We start from the raw sequence: 22522 nt of genomic DNA on the forward strand, positions 1-22522 counted from the left end.
GCTTAGGGGAGACCTTATCACTCTCTACAACTACCTGGAAGGAGGTTATAGCAAGGGGGATGTCAGCCTCTTCTCCCAGGTAACTAGCAACAGGACAAGAGGTCATAGCCCCCAAACTGCACCAGGGCTGGCCATCAGGAATAATTTTTTCACAAAAAGGGTGGTTAAGCATTGGAACAGACTGCCCAGGGAGGTGGTGGATTCACCATTCCTGGAAGTGTTCAAGAAATGACTGGACATGGGTCTTAGTGCTGTGGTCTAGTTGACAGTTTGGACTCAATCTCAGAGGTTTTTTCCAACCTAAATGATGCTGTGTGATTCTATGTGTGATTGGGCTGCAAAGTGCCTTAAGAAACTGGTCTTGATCCTGTGTTGGCTTCATCAACAGCCTACATGATTTGACTTTTAGTCAGTTCCTTGACTCACTTCACGATGCAGACTCCTGCAGAAATACACCTCATTCTTCCCTGGCACATCTCCCATAAACTGTTGAAATAGAAACTTCTGATGAACTGGCATTAGATTTTATTTATGATCCATACTTGGAGTAATGGTTTCTCAAAGCCAGCCTCTTAACTATAAGAAACAAGAAGACTCTGCTTTTCCAATGTATTTGCACTCCCCTTAATGGCCTGCCAGCCTCCACACTAAACTGATAGTCTTATTTGCATAAGTACATAAGCAGGAAGTGGAAGGAGACAGATGGGTGAATATTAATTAAAGTTTATAAAGTAGGTGAAAAAAGGCAATTTGAAATTTCTAAAACCCTTTTTCCAAACAACCTTTTCTTCTTTAGGTTATAATATAATGCTAGAAGACATAATGTGCTAAATGCATAAGGAGCTAGAAGCTTTATGTTAAGTATTTCTTGAGTGATAAGGACAGTGAGATGCTAAGATAATTCCAGCTCAGCTCCTCCAGACACTATCAGAGGGCAAAAGTAATTTCTTACATGGTAGAAAACTCTTATAACCAGAAAACTATGTTATTTAAGTTTGCTATCAGGTGGAGATCCCAGCCAAAATTCACCAAATAGCAGAACTGTAATGCTATTGCTGAAAATCAGATCTAATTCCAGATGAGAATTGTAATAAATGTAATGATAAATGATAAATGTAGCTATGAATAGTAAAGGCTAGGATGTCAATGTAAAGTCTTATTGCCCATGGTTTCCATGTACACTATCTTTATGGCAAACAGTTAGGATTACTGTGAAGCCCTTTCTCACTGTCAAATTAAGCACAGCACAACAGCTGTGATGCTGAACATACTCCATACTTTATCTCAGAACACAGCTGCTTCAATATCAGGTACCACAAAACATCACATCTACTTCAGCTCCGAAAACTGCAGCATGTCCCCCCTGAACGTGACTAGTATGTTATTGAATATATAATTCTAGGAACAGGGCTGCATTTCCTCTACAAAGTCAGTCCATATGCTGAAAGACTACACTAATTATGTCCATATAGAGCATCTACTGTGCTAGTATATGCACTAGATATTGGCACACTAATATTTTGCTGATATTACTGCATTCTGGTATAATTGTTTTACAAGCCTTCATGAAATACCTACTCATCATACTTCAGTATGAAAAGGGCAGTTTTTGCATGATTTGAAGATGATGGCAGTATAAAAAGTCAGATGAAAGAACAGCCTTAAAATGAGAATACATTTTTCACAAATTTCAGGCTTCATTTCTTTTTTTAGGTACGAAGAACAGGATCTAAAATTGCATAACTGTATAAAAAAGTTATATCACTGATATACAATAGGATGTTATTTTATTCAGACCCAGTAGTAACTAAATGGACCTGTTCACATGTAGATGAGTAAAATCTAAAGTTATTTTGCTGTGAATTAGTTCACAGTGTGCCTGTAATGACTTTGAAAAGTTAAAAAAATTGGAATTGTCCCTTCCAACTCAGTATATTCTGTGACTCTATGATTAAGGGTCCACACCACTTCTACTGAGCAGACCAGTCATCACTATTAAAAAGGTAAAATAATGCCTTAAAAAAAGAAATGGAAAAAAAAAGAAAAAAAAAAGGAAAAATGTAATAAGAGGGAAAAAGAAGAAAAAAGAAACAAAAAGCAAAAATGACCAAAAAAAGGAGACAAAGAAGGAGAATAAAAGTTTACATAATATTTTAGTTAAGTGGATCCTTAACCTCAGGGAAATTGATAGATTTGAATGAGTAGTAACCATTTAAAAAATTAGAATTCTATCCGTATGATATATTTACTGCTCTTGAAAAAAAAAATTGCCAGGTAAAGTTTTTTAGAAATACATTATTTCTTTCCTTTTGAATATAACCATCAGTTTCTCATTACATCAAAAATGCAACTCTCCTTAAAAAGAATGAGGAATTGTTTTATCTGGCAAGAATGTATAGAGATATAAAAATTATATTAGTGTGTGCGTGTACATGTATGTGTAAGTGACCTATAGGCTTATATTCAAGATTCAACTAGGAAAAAATTAAATCAAGAATAAATAATTTAGACATGAAGTCTACTGTTGAAGCACAGTAGATTTCCTGAAAGCCTAGGAAATCTAGGCTCAAGAAAGCCTCTATCGAAATAGAAAACTTTAGCAAGTTTCATTCCCGACTTTAGTCAAGGAGCAGATGAGGCAGGGCTCCTAGACAACTACATGGCTTCCCATCCTAGTGCAACAGAGTCTTTCCCCCACACTCCTGGGAGAACATGGAGAACCGGCTACCCAGAACTGTGCATCCAGGAAACATGGTCCCCGAGAAAAGTCACAGAAAGGTTTGGCTGTAATTTCTTGACAGTTCATTGACCTCAAGGTAATTTCATGATACAGTTTCAATTTCAGTCTACAGTGGTTCCCAACAGAAAGTGATGGCAGAACACTGGACAACAAAATAACAAATGCCACTAGTTTAAACACACAGATTTACATGAGTTCTAGGTCCATGGATGCTGGCTCACAGTATAAAATTTCAGATAGAAATGTTAGATTAAGGAAAGCAGAATAGACTTTGTAAACATTTTCTAATACTAAGCACCTTTAAAACACTAGAACTTTTACTCAACCAAATGAAATACAATTTCTCTTCTACTGTTTCTTCTGTTAGACTCCCCACTGCCCTTTAGCTATTTACAGTATTATGGTAGTTAGCCTTACTTCAATCACACATATTCAGACTAAGAAGTCTTCTCTAAAATTTGTAGCCTTCATTTTTAGCTGTATTTAGTTCTATCTAAACACACCTCCTTCCCTCTGTTTTCTTTTTTCATTTTTTTTTTCACTGGGCTGTCTCAGCAAACTTTCTCTGTTGGACTTCTAACTTCTTACATCAACTATTACGGTATCCATTTTTTGGAAGACTTTCCTACCTCTGTAAAACAGTCATTTTCTGCTTTTAGTCTGAATAAAAATAGTTGGCATATAGCCATGACATTGTTCCTTTTCGGTAACAGCTCTCTGGGTTTCAACAGTCTTCCAAACTCCATACCATGGAATCTGTTTCCTGTCTTCTGAATACAAGGCATAAGGGCCAAGAATATGACCAAATAATAATAGTGGATTGACATACAATATCAGAGGTAATTCACAGGCTGTTCACAGCTTGATTCCCCAGTCTATACCTCAACAGAGAAAAAGAAGGATGTAGACAAAAACATTACTATATTTTTATGTTTTTGCATAAAGAAAAACAAACAAACAAATCAAAAAACCAAGAAAATTAACTTCAGATTTTTGAAAATTGTTGTATTTATGGTAAGGTTACATGGCAGGACTCAGTCAGACTTTATCAAATTTTAAGCCTCTCAGAAAATAATGTTCGAGTTATATACCCTCCCCAGAGGAGATGCTTAGTGCTATAATGGAATCAAATACCACTCACTCCAGAAATACTAGCAATCAGGTTTTTATGTGAACTGTCTCTAATAATATAGAAAAGATAGACATTTTACATGGTGGGCAGAAAAATTAGAGAGAAGAGTGGAGGTGGTAAATCAAAAGCATTAAGATAGGAATAAATTCCAAATTGCTGTCCATACACTGGAGCACAAATGCAGCTGACTAGTATTAGGAAGACTGTCAGGTGTTTATACGTCCCAAATGTTAGAAAGTACACATAAAAGAATGGTTTGATTTGTCTAAGAATACACTCCAGTCGAATTTATCCCCTAGCACCTGTAGCACCTGTAGCACTCGCGAGTGTAAATCACAGGATGCCCAGTGAAAGTGAGATTTGAAATTAAGCTGAAATAGTCTGTAAAAGAACAGTTTACACAGCTCTGAGCTCTTTTAATCTGCATGGGGGAAGAGGCAGGAAGGTGAATAAAAAAGGTTTATTCAAACCACGCAGAGAGGACCTGCTTTTCTCTCTATATTCCCTGATCATAAACCTAGAAGGAGACTGTCTGGCAGTACTATTATACCTTATAAAAATTGAATGTGGGTGCCTATTTTAAGCCTTCATTCAGAGTGCTCACTATATAATTAAGAAAGAAGCTGGATAATATGAGCTCATCAGTTGACAAGAAAGCTGGAAATGAGAACTCCTGAATAATGTTTCAACCTTTTTCACAAGTTGGACAATTACACATGTAAATTTATAAAAGAGAATACAACATATAATTTGAGAGTATCTAGAATTATTCTATAGCCATGTATAGTTTAATAGTTTGATATCCCTCAGACACATCTGTTAAACAAACAAAGTAAGAAAAAATTATGCATTGTTAACAGGCTTTTGAAGATAATTTTTGAAGACAAAAAGAGACATGAGAAAGTCCTGAGCTGAAAGCTGCAACAAGAGAACAAAAAGTTATTCTCTATAAAATTCCCCAAGAGATGCTGAGTCTGCAGATCCCAGTGCTGGCATAATTTGTGGGTGGCTTTTAGAACAGGTTGCACCATTTGCTTTCTCATTACAGAGGCAATCTAAAGAACCACTGTCATCCTGAAAAAGCAGAAAATTTTGAGCCTTTAAGCATTCATCTTTGTTCCAGCCTAGAGCTGAATGCATATTTGAAGGTAAAATTATAAATGTTGTACACAACAACCTTTAGGTATCCTCAAGGAATAAAAGGCTCTATGTGAAAGAAAAGGATTCTTTAGCTTGTCGGAAATGAGCTAAGAAAAATAATGACTGGTTCCATCTAGAAAATGCAAAACACTGAGAGGTTCTGGATCACGTGAGTTCTGGATCATGTGAGTTCTGATGCTTCTGCTATTACATCTTTTTATGATTGAAACACTTGTTTATTTAATGTATTAAATATAATTTTATCTTCTTTTTTACCAACACTTTTATATGTATCCTGTTGCACCTCACCCAAAATACCTCTAAAGAATGAAAACACATATGAATTTGTCAAAAAATTGACAGAAATTATTGTCCTCACATTCTAAATCTAACCCAAATAATTGTCACTTCAAAACCATGACTGAAAATATTCACCAATAATAAGTAACTGAAATTAGTATTTATTTGTCCAACTACTGTAACACCTTACCACATTTAATAGTTGATGCTACAAAAATATGAACACCTGGGAAATCATAATGCCTCTTGCATAGCATTAGCAACTTAAGACCACAGTAGAATAGAATGAGAAGACACATTCATACACACATATTTGCACATATAATTTTTTCACTTCTATGCATACACACACATGCTATGTTTTAAATACATTGGATGGATCTGTCATTGTCACTATAAAAGTTTTGTATCCCTGGAAAATTCAAATAATCTGATATTTGAAGTTCAAGATTACAGCAAGCCAACCAAACACTGCTTTAATACCAGATATCCACCTTACCTTTGTTATATTTAGTTGTTCTGACTCCAATCTATTTAGAAATCATTTTAGAATCTCACTTCACATCTTATTGCAGACCTCCTTCAAATCTATTCTCAGTTTATTTATGACTGGTTAATAATAATTTATGTGGTCCTAATCTTTACTTATAACATAATTATTCTCCTTCTCCAGTATGTTTATAGAAAATCACCTCTCAGCTTCAGCTGGATTACACTACACAGGCCCTGTCTTTTCATATTCTCTAAATGGCACTACAGCTCTCCCCACTAAGTATATTTGAAATCACATTATTTCTTAGAATAGTATCTGATATGTCACACTACATATGGCTTATGTAGCAATGGCAGTAGTGCTCCTCTAAGGCTGCTAATAATTCTCACTTAATGCCTTCTAGAACCTGCTTTGTCATTTCCCTGCTACCTAACACTGTCAGCAGATAGTCATTCTCTGACCAATATGTTCAGATTCTCCCACCACCTCCAGATGGTAAATCCCCAGATTATACCTAAATTCCTAGTAGAGGTCTGTTCATGCCACACTTTACTACTGGATTTTAATCTAGAGCAATTATTCAGAACAAGATCTCCCCCTGGTTTTCACTGTTGAATGATACAATCAATCTGTGCCTAATTACAGCTCTCGCACTTCTGAATGCAGCCTTGTCTAAGCAATAATTTATCTTATTAAAAAAGATATTCAGTCATATTTTTGCCTACACTTCTGAACCAGAAAGAAAAAGTGAAGGTTTTATGTTATTGCTATTATTTATCTGCCCTTTAATAACAAATCATGACTCATTCTTAATAGAACTACTTGAGCACCCATATATATGTATTTGCCTATACAAATATATATTTCAAAAGGCCTGCCACATCAACAGATACAATCCTTACAACTTGAAGGTGGAATACAGTATCTGTTTAACATCTTCCTATGAAACTTAAAAGGAGTGTCTCCAAATGGTAACTTAAAATTGAAATTACTGGAGAGGAAAACATGTTTTCAAGCATTAAAATACATGAGAAATTTAAATGAGCAAAAATGTATAAAACATTTTTTAAGCAGTATAAAATATTGTTTTCATATTACTGTGTTTTTAAGAAATGTCTTTTTTGTCCTTTTGAGTATTTGAGGAATTACTAGGAAGTCATCAAAATGATCTTTATCATTCACTGATTATTAGATCAGCCTCAAGTTAGAAATGTCAATAAATATTTTCATAACATTTCCAATAAAAATGAATGCAAACAGTATATCTATGGAAAATGCTGAAACGAAAATAAAATGTCAGAAACAGCAGCTCCTTTCAAAAGTGTTATTGGGACTAATGACCTTTTCCTATGAAAAAAATCCTTTCAAAAGCTATTAGCTCTACGAACTATTTAACAGAAATACATTTAGAATGACTGGGAACTAATCAATCAGTCTGAGTGCACAGGAAAATGACATGCTATATGATTTTGACACAGATGACGTTGCTTCATGAACAAAACAATTCAATGCACTTAGTCCAGCTGATGAGACTGAGGGAGTGGCTGCTGTTCTGTCTGGCATTTGTCCAAACAAGGATTATATTTCTATGACATTTACTGAAGAGTCACTGTAAGGAAGTCCTTAATTCAGAAGTGCACAGGCATAAGAACCAAATTTCCAGAACTGTTATATGCATGATCTGAAAAACCTGCAGCTATTTTGTACTAGATTTCCAGTGTGCTTCACATCCTCTCCTAACAAATCAGGTTCATAATACATAATTTATTATTACTCTCAAGAGTCTTACCAAATGGGGAATGATGTCTGAATCAAAGTGGGGTGCTGAACGTGTGCCAAGGCAGCAAAAGAACTACTTTATCATTTCAGCACTTCAGCCTTCTATTATAATTGCATTGGCACCTTTCCTAATGCATAAGTGAATTTAATCTGCAGCAATGCTATATGGAAGGTGTGCTGTATGAACTTTGAATTTTAATGTAAAAAATTCTGGATAATTTTCCACACATGATATGGAAATTAGCAAAGTTCATGCACTTGTCTGTCTCTAAATCTGAAAATGTCACAGATCTGCACGAGGAATTGAGCAATTCTGAAAATTAATGATCGTCACATATGGATATAAGATATTGCTGGTGAGTTAGTGACTTCAGGTTAGAGACTTTAGGTACAGGAGATGTTTAAATTTGCAGAATACTGGCATTTTACTTTTCAAAGTTACCTAACAACCAATGCTCAAGAGAAGAAATACAGTATAAATACAAATGCAAGATTCTTCCACCTTCTCTTACTTAATCCACTGTTTTTCAACATACTGACCACTGGAATATTAAGCCTTGTAGACAATGGCTTAACTCTCACTTGTCTTTATAAGTCTCTGTATGATCTGTTTCATCTTTGTCCTCTCTTGTTATGGAGACTAGGAGCCCCTGCAGGGGTAAGGGAAAATTAACACTTCAAAAGGTTTAATACAACATATGGTTGTAATCACTTTTGTTATATAATCGCCATACTTTTCTTTCTATACTTCTGCTCCCATCATATTCTTCTTTACTTTGCCTACTACAATTCCTCATGTCTCTCTAGCATAGTTAGGCTATCACCTATGTTACAAGATACATGATAGCCCTGTGCTATAGAAAATACCATAACACTTAAAATGCACAGAGAACCAAACTTTCTATCCTACCACCCTAGCTCAGATCATCCTAAAGTTAATAAGAGTTATTAACAGGTCAATTGATGTAATAACAGATGATAACTAGAAAACCATGTAAAACTAAATCTTGTAGGCTTCCGTAAATAAATGATTGCACTACATCCCAGATTAACAACTTTCCTATTGTTTCAGTTTCCAGTTTTCCTGTTAACACACCACCTCTGCCTACACCAGATAGTTGTGCTCTGCATATTCCTTTCAAGCCACTACACCAACAGTTCTGCAAAACAGTTTATCTCCACACTTTTCAGTGGGTATCTCAGACTACACTAATATCACCAGAAATAGAAAATCAGAGAAGTAGCTTGTTTCATCAGTCTTAGTTTCCAAAGCAAGGCTTTTCACTAGAAACTCCCCAAAACAGAACTAGATGCGTAGCAGAGTTACGTCCCTCCTGTAATTCTTTTCATTCTAAACAAAACAATCCTGAAAGATGAATCAACTTGCATAGCAGGTATGATGCTTGAGCCTTATACCTTATAGCCTGTTAAGATCCAACCTGATGGGTCAGTTGTATCATTTCATAAGTACATTTTTAAATGTTTCATCAGCAAAGGAAAAAAAAAAGGGGGAGATTTTTTGTTGTTTGGGTTTTGGTTTTGGGGTTTATTTTCTATATGGAAGAACTAGCATTGTAACAAAAGAAGCCAGCAGGAAAAGGATGGTACTGAAATATGTGTATATGTCTGTATCTAAAGAAAGCAAATCATAGGTTATCAGCTTGAATATGCCACGCTTCATCTGATCATTGCTAGATGTGAGCAATGAAAACAGAGTTAATGTTCCATAGAGAAAGCAGAAGTGACAGTAATGCCCAGGAATGGACTTTTACACAAAGAACTCACTGGAAAAGCTCAAATGTCAAGTGTAACAGAAGTTTACATTACTTCAGGTTTTTGACTTATGCCCCATGCTTCCTTTCTTTTTATCCATACAAACATACACAGTCACACAATTTAAAATCTGGTTTTAGCATAGCACTTTGCTTGTAATGATCATCTGTACAGTGAATCATCAGGATTCCCAATGTGTGTGAAAACTTCTTGGAGAAAATAATTCTTATTCTGTCACCTTCATGGGCAGCATGCTGCCTCGAGGATGGACAGATCATAGCACAGGCAAAATTCAATTGAACCTGATATTTGTTAATGCTACTTGCCTGAACTAGAAAGGGGGTAAATTCCAAAGTAGTTTTCTAGACTTTGCCTACTCCCTACTGAAAGAGAATTTGTATTTAAAGCTTCAGTGGATCCCTGTAGCAAAGCCTGTACTCAGTTTCCTCAAATGTTTCATAGGTATTACCCAGCCTCTCCCATCTGCCCTAGTGTACTATGTTTCTTTATGAGACCTATTAACATAATTTAAAAAACTGGAATCTGTAAACAAAATGGTGGTTCATAACACAGAAAATATATTTGGAAGTAAAAGTATTTTCAGAATTAAACTAGAATGAAAAAAAACAAAACCAACCCCCCCCACAAAAAAACAAAACCAGGATTCTTCATAAGCTGAATTATACTTGTTTACCACACAGAGCTGTGTAACTATGGCTAGGGTGGTGGGCTTGCAGGCTGTAAAATATAGCAGAATAATTTAATCTTTTGTTTATAAATTCCTATGACCTATTAGAAATCAGAGGCCTGATTTTCAGAGATATTGAGCCTGTCTTTTCCATTTACTTCACCCTGAGATGTGTGTGCTCTGTCAACTCTTCTAGAAATCAAACCCCAGTAACTTTACATGATATTAATGGATAGATTCTCAGTCTTCAAAGGAAGTACCCTGATTTATATTGGCTGAGGCTGTGTCTCTCACCCTGTGTTTCCAGATTCTACAGCCTCTCTGCTTACACTAAAACAGTTAGAAGTAAGATAAATAAAAAATACAGAGATAAAATAGATGAATGAGATAAATTGGACAATAGATTAAAATAGACAAATTAGACTATCACAGACTTCTCCCTCCCATATACTCCTTTCCATCCTCTCCTGTAGCTCATGCTTCATTCTTCATGCTGCCTTCTTCATTTGCCTTTGGCAGGATGCCACTGCCAACTCCTTCTTACTCCCTGTTTTCCAAATGCAGTCAGCCTGACTGGACACAAGTTGACTGCAGGACATTCAAAGCCTTTGCAGTGAAATTCTTAGTTCCTTGATCTAGACATACAGATATGCAGACTGGCAGTGAACAGAATCAGCTAAATCAGCTATACCGTATCACATAATTTATTACTTGACTTCATGATACTGAAATACCAGATTTTTGAAGGTCACTGTTCATGTAAAACTTCATTACATTCAGCCAATTTACCTGAGAAGAATGTTTCCCTGTCTGACAAGGTCTGAATCTACACAGTAATTTTTTGCTTTTGGAGTTACACAGCTTATTGGTACTTAGGTTTACATTTTGGCCTATGAAAATTTGTCTTAGAACAATACAGCATGATGTGGAATTGGATTTCTACAGAGGTTTTCCAGCATTTGATAATAAGGTGACATGATTGAATGATTGCAAAAGACTATTAAGGACATGTAATTTTGATGCAATGTACTTCGATCTCAAACTGATAGTTTGGGAAATTCCCCACAGTATCACAAAGGACACTATTCTCTACTCATGGCTCTTTACAAAACTCATTCCTCCATTTGTAAGAATTTTATAACTCAAAAAATATATGATATTGAATTCTGGAAATATGGAGTTTCGGTTGCACAGGTAGGAATTCCTAATTCTAGTTCAGATTTATTGTTCTTGCGTCTGGAAATGAGACAGATGCAGACACAAACTCCTGTCAAAGCTCTACAGGGAAAAGCTGTTTCTCCTGCAATTCAGAATATTAGTGTGTGTGTGTACTAGTGCAAGATTTGTTTTCATTGGTCAGACATTCACTTATTCCACTAGATTGGTTCTGCACAGACATAGAGGAGTTGTGTGTGGCAGTGATACATGGAGCGCCTCTGCACAAAAAATGCTTTTAGACTGCATATCTCTGTTTCACCAAAGAAGAAAGAGAAGATGTAGTGTTTTATGTTTTCCTTCACTTTACATTCCTTGTCAGCAGAGTAAATCTCACTTTGTCAAGTCTGTAGATGTAAAGAAAGAGGATACAGAATGAGAAGAATTCCATGTCCAACAAACCAAGACTGAACTCTCTCTTTTCTCTGCTAGACCTATTTCTCTTTCTTGTCCATGAAGAGTGAATGAGAGTCTTCAACTTTCAGAGAGGTACCTGCCTCAACTTGCTGGTACACAATACAGACACACTCTGTATTGCCCAGCCTCTCTAGGCAAATGGATGCTGGTTGTTACAGATTTTAGTTTCCAGTCACTACACTTCCCAATTGAGCTTCTAAAACTATCCTCAAATAGTATATAAGTAATCAGTAGCTGGACATTAGATTCCTTTTAGTTTTTCACTATGAGGGTTCTATACCTGCTGTCATCCACCACCAACACACCTACCTCGCCTGTTTCACACCTAGCTTCTACCTAAGTCCAATTTCTCTTCATTTTCTCATTTAACATGATATCACTCCCCTACAGTGAATGCTTATATTCAGAAGCATTTAAATTGGCTGAACTCACTCAGCTAATTTCTGTTTGGTACCACCTATGTAATTTACCTCACACAGTCATAAAATGAAATGACTCTGAATTTTAACTACATAAACAAAAACAGAGAAAAAAAATCCACAAACATTAAAACATATTTTTGGTTCACTTCCTTCAGTGTTCTATAAACAAAAATTGGTTTTATTCATATGAAATTATAAAACTACTTTTTAATGAGCTTAATGATTTTGTTTCCATGTTAAAGACTTTAGACTCAAATCCATTTCAAAAATGACTTAACCCTTTTTAGGTCTACAAATCTGGCAGTTTTAACAACTTGAATCTACAGACTTGAGAAGATATCTATTCTCAGCATGGATATACATATAGCCATGTGAGTTTTAGCAGTTGGTCTTTAGTGCTGTTTCAGTTGATGATTCATTTATTCTGTAGGTAGAAATAAGTATAGCTAATGAGATCACAGAAACATTCTGACAACTTTGATGTGAATACAATCCCTATATTAAGAGCAGTGTGTGGAGGAGTAAAAGGTGGGATGTTCTCACTTGTAATTTGAAATAAGTTTGGTGGATCTCAGTACAGCGCATAGCAGACTGATGTTCAGAAAAATCACCAGTCAAACTAAAATGGGCACCATCCTTTGCAATAGCAGCAAAAAATAATGATTAAATGGGCACAGTAAGAACAGAACAGGCTTCCAATGCATTTGCTGAGGGGAAAGTGACCTGAGAAATTTGATGTCATCCCATCTGTACAACAAAAACATGGTCAAGCCAACATCCTTAATGACACATAACTTTAGTATTTAAAAGATCTAGAACAAATTTTCAAATAGTTTAAATCTATTGACTTTAGGAAAACTGCGCTAATTTCCAGAAGTTTTTAAAACTTTCCATAATATCCCTCAACAAATACTTGTAGTTACTAACCACCTTAGTATTTTATTTGTCCCTATATGGTTATGCCAATTGCATGGTGTTTTTCCCTCAAAGTAGGCAATAGAAAAGATTCGTCCAGCAAACTGAGCTGGAAGTGGGTACAAAATTTTGCTTGGGTCACCCACAACGGGATTTATTTTAACTAAAAATCAGATAGCTGGTCTAAACTACATACCTGAGCAGCCTTAACACTTATTTGGCAAGCAAAAGTACCTCTCCAAAGGGCCACTGAATCCATCAAAGCCACTATTTCTCTCCTGCCCACAGAGAGTATCCAGACAGCAAAACAATCACAGTGTAGGTGCTGCTGAGCTATATGCATCTCTGTGGAAGGAACTGCAAGTTACCACAGGGTAGCTCAAGAGTCCAGTTACATCTGCAGGCTGAGCCCCATCACTTAACAGGGAACTGAGAACCCCTAAGAAGCTGTTATTGTCCCCATCTATGAACTACTCGCTAGTGTTACTTTTCTGAGGTATGCAGCATACATCTTGCACCTCTCAGACATATGAAGATTTTGGCACTGGAGGTCATAGAATCAGAAAAATTGTGATCTCTTTTATAGGATGAGTTTTTCAAAACATACATTTTATGTTAGCACTATCTTCCACCACAAAATAACTGAGCAGCACAACTGGCTGTACGAAAGCTCCTCCTTTTATCTGAAGACAAAGGTAGGAAAAAGTGTTATACAGTTTTACTCTCCACACTCTTCAAAAAACTCAGTAACAACATGAAAGTTTTAATGTGATGTAAACCTTTCATAAATCCAGTGTTAAAGCAATTTTACTTCTCAAAGCTGATCACCCTTCCATCTTTCTACAGAGCAGAGTTGGAGAGAGGGCAGAAACCACTTTTTCTCATGTGCAGAATTTAGGAGTTTCTAAAATCATCATTCATTTTTCTTTATCTGTATACAGGAACAGTAAGTATAAAATACTTTACATTTGCAGCATGAAGCTGGAAGAAAGAAATCTAAGCTCTTTCTGAAATGACAGAAGTGGGAACAGGACTGAAGACACCTTGGGCAAGTGAAACAGACACAAATGAAACAGACAGACTGATCAGCCCCAGACAAGATGCTACTACTCTTGCCCCCTTCCTCCTTGCATTTGGATCCACTTTGACAGCATGACATATAAAAGCCATTCTCACAGTCCACGCCACGACAAAATTTGCAGTTTTGTTATCCTTCTCTCATTCTTTGTCTTTTCTTTTAGAACACCCTGATTCCCTATTATTCTAAGTATAGGAACCTTTCATTGTCAATTAATTGCATAAAAATCCAATGACACTTGACTCAACTTGGGCCTGGATAGGAGATCTGACCTGCATCTATGATTAAAAAAAAAAAATAAAAAAAGAAAAAGGCAAAGCCTGCTGTTTTAGGGAAGTGTAATGGTCCTAAATCTTACTTTATAAAATCATTTAGGAAGTACAAGTTGTTTATTAAGCTATATTTACAGGTTTCATAAAGCCAATCCTTAATTTACATCTATAAAATGTTTACACATCTAACATAAAAGAGCATGCAAATGCAAAAGCTGAACAAAAGTATTTATTTCTTCCTCATCATCATACCTGCTTGTTACTCTAAAAAGAGTTCTAATGTTAAAAAACTGCATACAGTCCCCCAGTAATTACACTCAGTTTCACAGTTAGTCCTTATTTCCTTGCATCACTGGAGGCTAAAGGGCAGAAGGTAGTCTAATTCAATGAAAGGGCAATTCCTCAAAGCACTAAAATGCTAATAGTTAAAGAATACTGACTTCAACTAAGTCCACACACTCTCTTTATACATCTTATATATCTAGTGTGAAGGACAGACGACAAAGAGACCAAGGAGCTGGATGCCGTATCAGAGTGAATACAGTGCTGCATTTGACAAAACCACAGTGAAATGACTTTCCTTTGCTCTTCACTCTGCTATTTTGGTTTTTTATTGTTTCACAATATAAGGTATGCCCTTTACTGGATCTATAGCCCTGTATAATTGCCAGAATAATCTCATGAATGATTTTCCCAGTCATAGTGGCAGTAATCCAAAAAACACACTACAGCCATCATTATGGTTTTAGCTTCCCTATTTATTTTTACAAACATGTTTACAAAGCCAAAGTTCCTATAGCCCAAATATGCAAAACTACAAGCGATTGCTAAAGAATCATGCACTTATCTAATGCTATCAACTATTGTTAACACAGAATCCTAACCATACTGAGAACTAACTCTCATTTGCCAATAACTAGAAGGAACCAGATTAATAACAATACTAAAATATAATGCAGCACTGTATTTTGATATTAGCATGAAATACAAAACTATATTTGTAGGGTTTCTCAAGTAATCTGGTGACAGCTTGCTTAGACGTAAAAAGCATACTGGATTAAAGTCTTACATCTGGAAACGACAAATAGATTAGTAGACAATAAAATATTTTGATAAAGTTCAGTATTTTTACAGACATATCAATTTCATTGAATTTAAATCAGTAATTTATTTTGTAATTCAATTTGTTATTGTTATCTATATGTCTACTAGAAAACCTTGTAATTTTCCTGTATGATGACTCCCATAATGCAAAAATTCATTAAAAACCTGGCCTAAATGGATGGGTGAGTTATACTGGATAGTTGAACTGTAGTTTAGTGAATTAAAGCTAGTTAAAGTAAGTTAAACTACATATATATGAAGTCCGTTTTGAAATTAAAATATGGACAAGCTTATCTACCACGGAGTCATCAAATTCCCCTTAATGCAGATTTTCTACTTCATTCGCAAGCCATTATATTCCCTGATCCAAACTGGGGATCTTTTTTTTACAGTTAAAGAAATACATGAGCCTACTGAGGTTTTACTGACCCAATAGGCTATAAAAAAATCCCTGATGATTTCTTGGCATTTACTATCACTTGTGACCTTTATTTTCTGAGAAGGATTATTATTACCTCCTTCCACTCTACATTTCCCTACAGGATATCACCAGCCATATGTCAGCCTTGCTCAGGGGGTTCTCATGCATGGCTCGAGCAGTTCTACACGTATTTCTGGTGTTTACTGAAAATTATGTACATTTCTTTCTGTACTAATTCCTATTTTTTTAATTAAATGTGGACTTCTAACATGCAGTTAAATACACAATAATATATAAAATACAGACACTTGATGGTATCAGCAATTTAAGAGTGCTTAATTTTCATTAAATCACACATTCAGCCAGATATGTGAATCAAGACAGTAAGAGATAATACTTTTTAGAGACCTTTCTAGCCTTGCAACTACTCATTTGATTATATACCATTTTGTGTGATGCTCCTATGATAATGCACTTAACCATGAAACTCTGATCTTCATTTATGCTCTCCACTTTGCTCATTAATTCATCTTCACAGTCTATACGAACGTCTCAGAAGGCCCTGCAGAGCCTCATATTCATTATTTTTGTTTCAGTAAGAAATGGAGACAGAGCCTCATCCTCTGTCCCGAGATGTGGGAAATATTCAGTCCTGAATCTCTAAGTTTTGGTATCCCATAATCATAGAGTCATAGAATCAGCTGGGTTGGAAAAGGCTTCTGAGATCATCAAGTCCAAGCCTTGATCCACTACCACCACGGTTACTAGACCATGGCACTAATATATGAAGCTTTGTGGGTAAAAAAAAAAAAAGAAAAAAGAGATCATATGCAAAAGAGAAAGAAGTTATCCATTTCAAGTGATTTATCAGGGATCTTGAATGGCAAAACATCTATATGCAGATGGATAAGAGAAACAGTAGTCTTAAATTATTTTTATTACTTGATGTGTTACATTCTGAGAGGGTGCCTGGTATCATATCTATGTTGAATCACATGATTAACTTTTTTGATGTTTTTTTTGAAACTGTGGGGAGAGTTGTAAATTAAAGAAATTATTATTAAGAACCATATAAGTTCTAACTTATATCAGTATATTCAGTAGCTTTTTCAGTACTTATAATTTTCCTAAGCAATGTTATTTGTTTCCTAGTGAAAGCAAGCTTGAGAGGATTCTTCCATAATAACAGTGACATATCCTTCTATAGGGAATTTAAAACTGTCGGAGATTTTCACTGCAATGTTTGATCAGCAACATAATGATGTAGCTCCACATGGAAACTACTTGTGGTGGCAGCAGGAAAGGTGAAAAGAAACAGTCATTTGAGTCACAAAGTTGTTTGCTTAGACAATATAGGCAATATAGTTCACAGTATAATCCAGACCATACAGTGCACACTTTGAATTAGAAGTAGAGCTGTCCATAAACTTCCTATGCCTTAGGGAAGACACAATACTCACAGATTTATGCTAAATATTTCAGACACTGTGGGAAATGAGAAAAATTATTCTTATGTATTTCAATTGGAACTGTGCTAAAATTTTTACTTGTGAAAATGTCCTCGTGCCTACATTAAAAATAGGATATAAAGAAAAGAAGATGGTTGAAAAATACTGATGTTTACAATAGATGTGTCACCTTAATTATTTTCTTCCAAAATAATTAATTTTAATATTTATAAGACATCCTTTAATCCAATATAATTTTACATACTGAGAGGAATTTCTGTCATCTTTTAACCACAATTATTTTAGCCTCATTTTTAATTTAAAATGAGATGAAATGAAATGTGCCAGTAAAAGCAGTGAACTAGTCCCGAAGTACAAAGCAGATCCATCTTTCTGCAGATGAACAGTGAGAAGCAGTTGTCATTAGCTACTGGCTGCAAGAGTTTATATTATCTTCCAAAATACCTTTACCTATTGATGGCAGGTCAGTTCCTTGAGGACTAACTCTGAGCACTTTCAGACAGTTCTTCGTCATTCTGGAATAACAACTGCTCCTCTTGAATGTCACATAAGGTCACATAAAAACTCCTAAATCCAAAGGGGTTTCAAATATTTTAAAATATATTTTCTAGTTTTTTGCTTTTGTCATGTGGACTTCTGTTCTTTGCTTTTTTTGCTCTCCCCCATTAGTCTCACAGTAATTAATCTCTCTCTGTATCTAGTACGAGAAGTTAAAGAGTATCAGTAACCACTAATATTGAAGTTTTCAACATTTCTCACCTAAGAATGAAAGCTGTTACTAAAACACCTGTTGCTTTGAAATTTCATTGGTCAGTTAGAAAACCTTATGCAGGAATGACAGTTTTCCAAAAAGTTCAGGATAAATGGATTTATGACTTCAAGGCTACCATTTTCATAGATTTTTCAAGCAACTTTCAGCATAGTACTTCATCAATCTTTTCCTTCTGGAGCACATTAAAGCCTAAATATTGACAATATTTTTCATTATTTTATAGTAGTGGATTTTGAGGACCATACAATCTGGATTACAAAGTCACAAAGATACAAAGTACTGTGCCATTACTTTCAATTTTGGTTTTGTACTTAAAGCCTGGAGAACCTGCAAGCATAGTATATGCTTTTCTCAGAGTGCACTGGTTCTCATCCTGGTCCTTGGGAAAAGCTCCAAGGAATTTTTGCTGATGCAGATGACAAATTGTGAGAGGACAAAGGTTCAGTAGGTCCAATTCATTACCCAAGGTGAGTATAAAATTTTGAAAATAAATGCTATTGATATATCACCTGTTGGTGGTTTATAACAGCTATTATTTGGAATGTTTGTCTTCTCTTCCCTCAGAAAAGGTTGGTTGTCTAAACTTTGAGACGTAATGCAGAATTTGACCTGCAATAGCAAAATGACTAAAGCACATCTATTTGTCTCCTTAAGTGATGAAAAGAATAGCTCAGTCTAAGGGTTTTCTGAGATGTATTTGAAAAGATTTGCTCCGTTGTAAATAAATTTTAGACGGGTCAACTCTTTCCTGTTCAAAAGATGTGAAAATTTTCGAGTCTTCAACCTTGCACTTGCTTAAGTTACACCAGTTGAGGAAGATAAAGTTACTTTTTGCTGTTAAGGTTTTTATGAAGGGATTGTTCCTAAATTACTTGTAATGCACCTGAAATTTTTTTTGCATTAAAGTCTGTCACAAACTCCAATTTCTCTGTCCATTACAACAAAATGTGTTTAAACACTATGATATTGTTTAAAGCCAAGCTTCCCATGAAAAAAGGTAACATCATAACAAGTGTATTTAGTACACAGTACTTTAAATGCTATAGGTTTGTCCAATTCACGTCCAATATTAGATAATGAGGTCTTGTTGATCCTGAAAAACCTGCAAACCTACCATTTGAGCTGAAGAGGAAAAGAAAAGGTTAACTGCTGTAATACACACCTGCATCATCATGACAAGCTGTGGTGGGTTGATGCTGGCTTGATGCCAGATGTCCCTAAACCTTTCTGTAACTCCTCTCCTCAGCTGGGCAGGTGGATCTCTGCTTCACTATGGGCTGCAGAGGCACAACCAGCCTCAACATGGTTGCACCATGGGCTGCCCAGAGCACCTCATCTGTCTCCTTCTTCCCTGACCTTGTGGTCTGCAGAGCTGTTTCCTTCATTCACTCTCACTTCCCTCTTCTCACTGCTGCTGCTGTTGTGCAGGCAGCAGCACTGCCACTGTCACTGAGGGGTCAGTGGTGGGTCCATCTTGGAGCCAGCTGGCATTGACTCCATCAGACATGGGGGAAGCTTCTGGCAGCTTCTCACAGAAGCCACCCTTGTAGCCCTCCCACTACCAAAACCTTGCCATGCAAACTGAATAAACAAGCTTGTGAATTTCTAATTTTATTCAGAAGATAATAGTATGAGTAGTTAGATAATATAAACACCATATATGCCATTTGTGCTTCCTCAAGCATTATGAAAAACATCCATTTCAAGCAGACGTTTATGGAATGAAATTTTTTCATACACAAAAATTCTCTTCTGCAATAAAAAAGTAATTCCAGAATGTATTTTAAAAAATATTTCTGTAACTATAAGACTGACAGTGGTACTATCTGTACCTAGACATATGATTTGAGGAATATTATATATTAACCAAAAAACTTCCTGATATTACCATTCAGCCAATAGTATGCCAAAAACTCCAAAACCCTGAAGCTCTAAGACATATATAAATAAATGGGCAGAATTCCACCCTACAGGTGGTACACAGATTGGAGATAGGAATTCTCAAAGACAAGTGGCAGTAACAGAATAAATACCTATAGTACAAAGTTAGTTTTTACTCTTTTTTTTCTATGAGGAAGAGAAATAGAGACCAAATATCAATTCAGGCAGGTCTACATCCATCACATTTTCACATTTATGATACTTAGAAAATTTAGAATTTCTATCTTTCTTCAGTTTGCCTCTCAGTTAATACCAACTAATGCAAATAATGTATTCAAAATTAATCACCATTACTACAAGTTCTCCAATTATATTGCATCAACACACCAAAAACTTTCACAAAACACCCCTTAGCAGTTTTCAAAACATGACATTCATCATTGCCCATAAATTTCTAACAGTGCTATCAAAGAATATAGTAACATTCTACTATAAGGCATACTAAAAACTGCTCTTCAGTAAAATGATTTTCTATACATCTGAAATACCAAAAAGAAAACAAATTATTCTTTAGAAGAAAATAATGTTCTTCCTTGATTTATAAAGACTGGTTTTTGGGGGGGGAGAAAAGACTACAGAAAAAATAGTCCTGATATTCTTATAATATCATTATTTCTAATTTTGTCATCTCGAAAGCTTTCTTTAAGACCTAGATGGTTATAAAACTCACAACACAAAATAATTCTCACCTAATAGCATACTTGCCTGTAGGAAAAAGTCTCAGAAAATGCTAATACAAAAAAAAAAAATCAAAACTGTTCCTTCACCACCAAAAAGGTTCAAAATCTATTTAATTATATGAAAAGTGAAAATGTAAAATTCCCATTCTAGTGCTCATAGCCATTAGAATTCTTTTTTCGCAATCATGACTGTACAAAAAATGCAACAAAGTGAAAAATCAGACTGAAAAGTCTTCTATACCCTAAATTTCTCTTGTGATTCAGTATTCCTCTGTACAAATAAAAATACAAGACTGTGCTCACATCAAGAATAAAAGGCTTTACAGTTGCTGCACCCCACATGCCTTGGACTGCATGCAGACTTTTTAAACTATTAATTAATAATACTTAGCTTTGCTTTATGCTTTAAGCACAAACATAACTACAAGACTGACATAGGTGAGTCACAAGAAATTCATACCCTATTTGCTTCTGCTGTCTATAGAGAGCCTACAGTTACCATCTTAAAAGTCAGTTTGAGGTCTGTCCTAAATATTGTTCACCAATCATACATTTAAACACTTTTTTCTCATACAACCATATGCAAATATAAAAAATGTTATACATGAATAGCCAAGAATAAAGTTTTAAAAGAAGGTAATAGCACACCTTAGTAGACACACAATATTAATGAATGAAAGACTGGAAGGAAAGTAATTTTCAGTTTACCTGTTTTCACTAATTCATGGCAGAGTTAATTTTCCTTCATGCCAAAGTGTAGGGAATTTACTTTCTCAAATGGTATGCTGTATCTTAGGATATGTCCATATTAACAGTCTCCATTTCACATTCCTTTTTTCTGGCAACCTATTTGTGTTGAGAGGAAAAAAGATAACATTTCATGGTGTGGTGTGTCTCACACTGGCAGAGCATGAGATTATCATGTACTTTAGAATGAACATACTGAGAAATCTCACAATTAATAATGAAATAACCTCTAAAGTATAAGCAGTTAAAATTTCTTAGGCAGACCATTGAAAACATACAATCTATAAACATAGGAAAGAATTCACCTGGTTTTGACTAGAGATTGCATTCTGTTCTCTAGATCTTAATCAACAACAACTTTAATAATAATGTGAAACTTGTTCTTGAGACACCACACAGTGGGTAATCTGTGTTACAGTCATTATCCCATTTACTGGACAAAATATTCACCAATTCACACCATAACTCAATGACAAAGAAAAGTCGGTATCCTTTTCTGAACTGCATACATTGAAATGCAGCTGGTTATTTTGTTGTTTGGGTTTTTTTCAATGTTTATAACATTTTATAGCATTTGGCAGGAACTATACATTCAGCAATGCCACATGTACAATCCTAGGAACTTGAGTATTCTTTGCTCACAAACTGTCTGACACAGTAGAGCTACCTCCTGACATGAATTAAATGCCAAGTACCACCATGACATACATAAATCTTCCCTACTAACTGTAGATTGGAACAGTATGGGGCTTTTTTATCTCTTAGGATAAGTTTTTCACCTGTCTGCTTTCATTGCAGTTTTATATATGTGTGACAGACATTAATGACTACTTATACATTTTATTCATCTGGAACTACTTCATATTATTCCACTGAAGAACACCAAAATTCTAGGGCAGGTGTGTACCATGCTAGTTTTGCACATGATGTAGCTGTTCAAATACCTGGACATGTAATTTCTCTTTTGAATTGAAAAACATCTGGTGGTATATACGGTGATCCCTAATTAATCAACAGACCACAG

The 22522-nt window shown here is 35.4% G+C and overlaps 1 protein-coding gene across 5 annotated transcripts in view; it reads right to left on the reverse strand.

Annotated features, from left to right (window-relative positions):
• The window catches only part of LRRC4C (leucine rich repeat containing 4C), a 497868-nt gene that overhangs the window by 187573 nt on the left and 287773 nt on the right, over window positions 1-22522 (reverse strand). For 4 of the 5 annotated variants that reach the window (XM_032690512.1, XM_032690518.1, XM_032690509.1 and 1 more), the window contains one exon: window positions 21460-21597. The exons of the other annotated variant lie outside the window; for it this stretch is intronic. The gene's annotated coding sequence lies outside the window, so the exon portion shown is untranslated. The remainder of the gene's footprint in view (window positions 1-21459; window positions 21598-22522) is intronic. 5 annotated transcript variants of the gene reach the window in all.

This window comes from Chiroxiphia lanceolata, chromosome 6 (genome assembly GCF_009829145.1).
Source record: "Chiroxiphia lanceolata isolate bChiLan1 chromosome 6, bChiLan1.pri, whole genome shotgun sequence".
Lineage (NCBI taxonomy): Eukaryota > Metazoa > Chordata > Aves > Passeriformes > Pipridae > Chiroxiphia > Chiroxiphia lanceolata.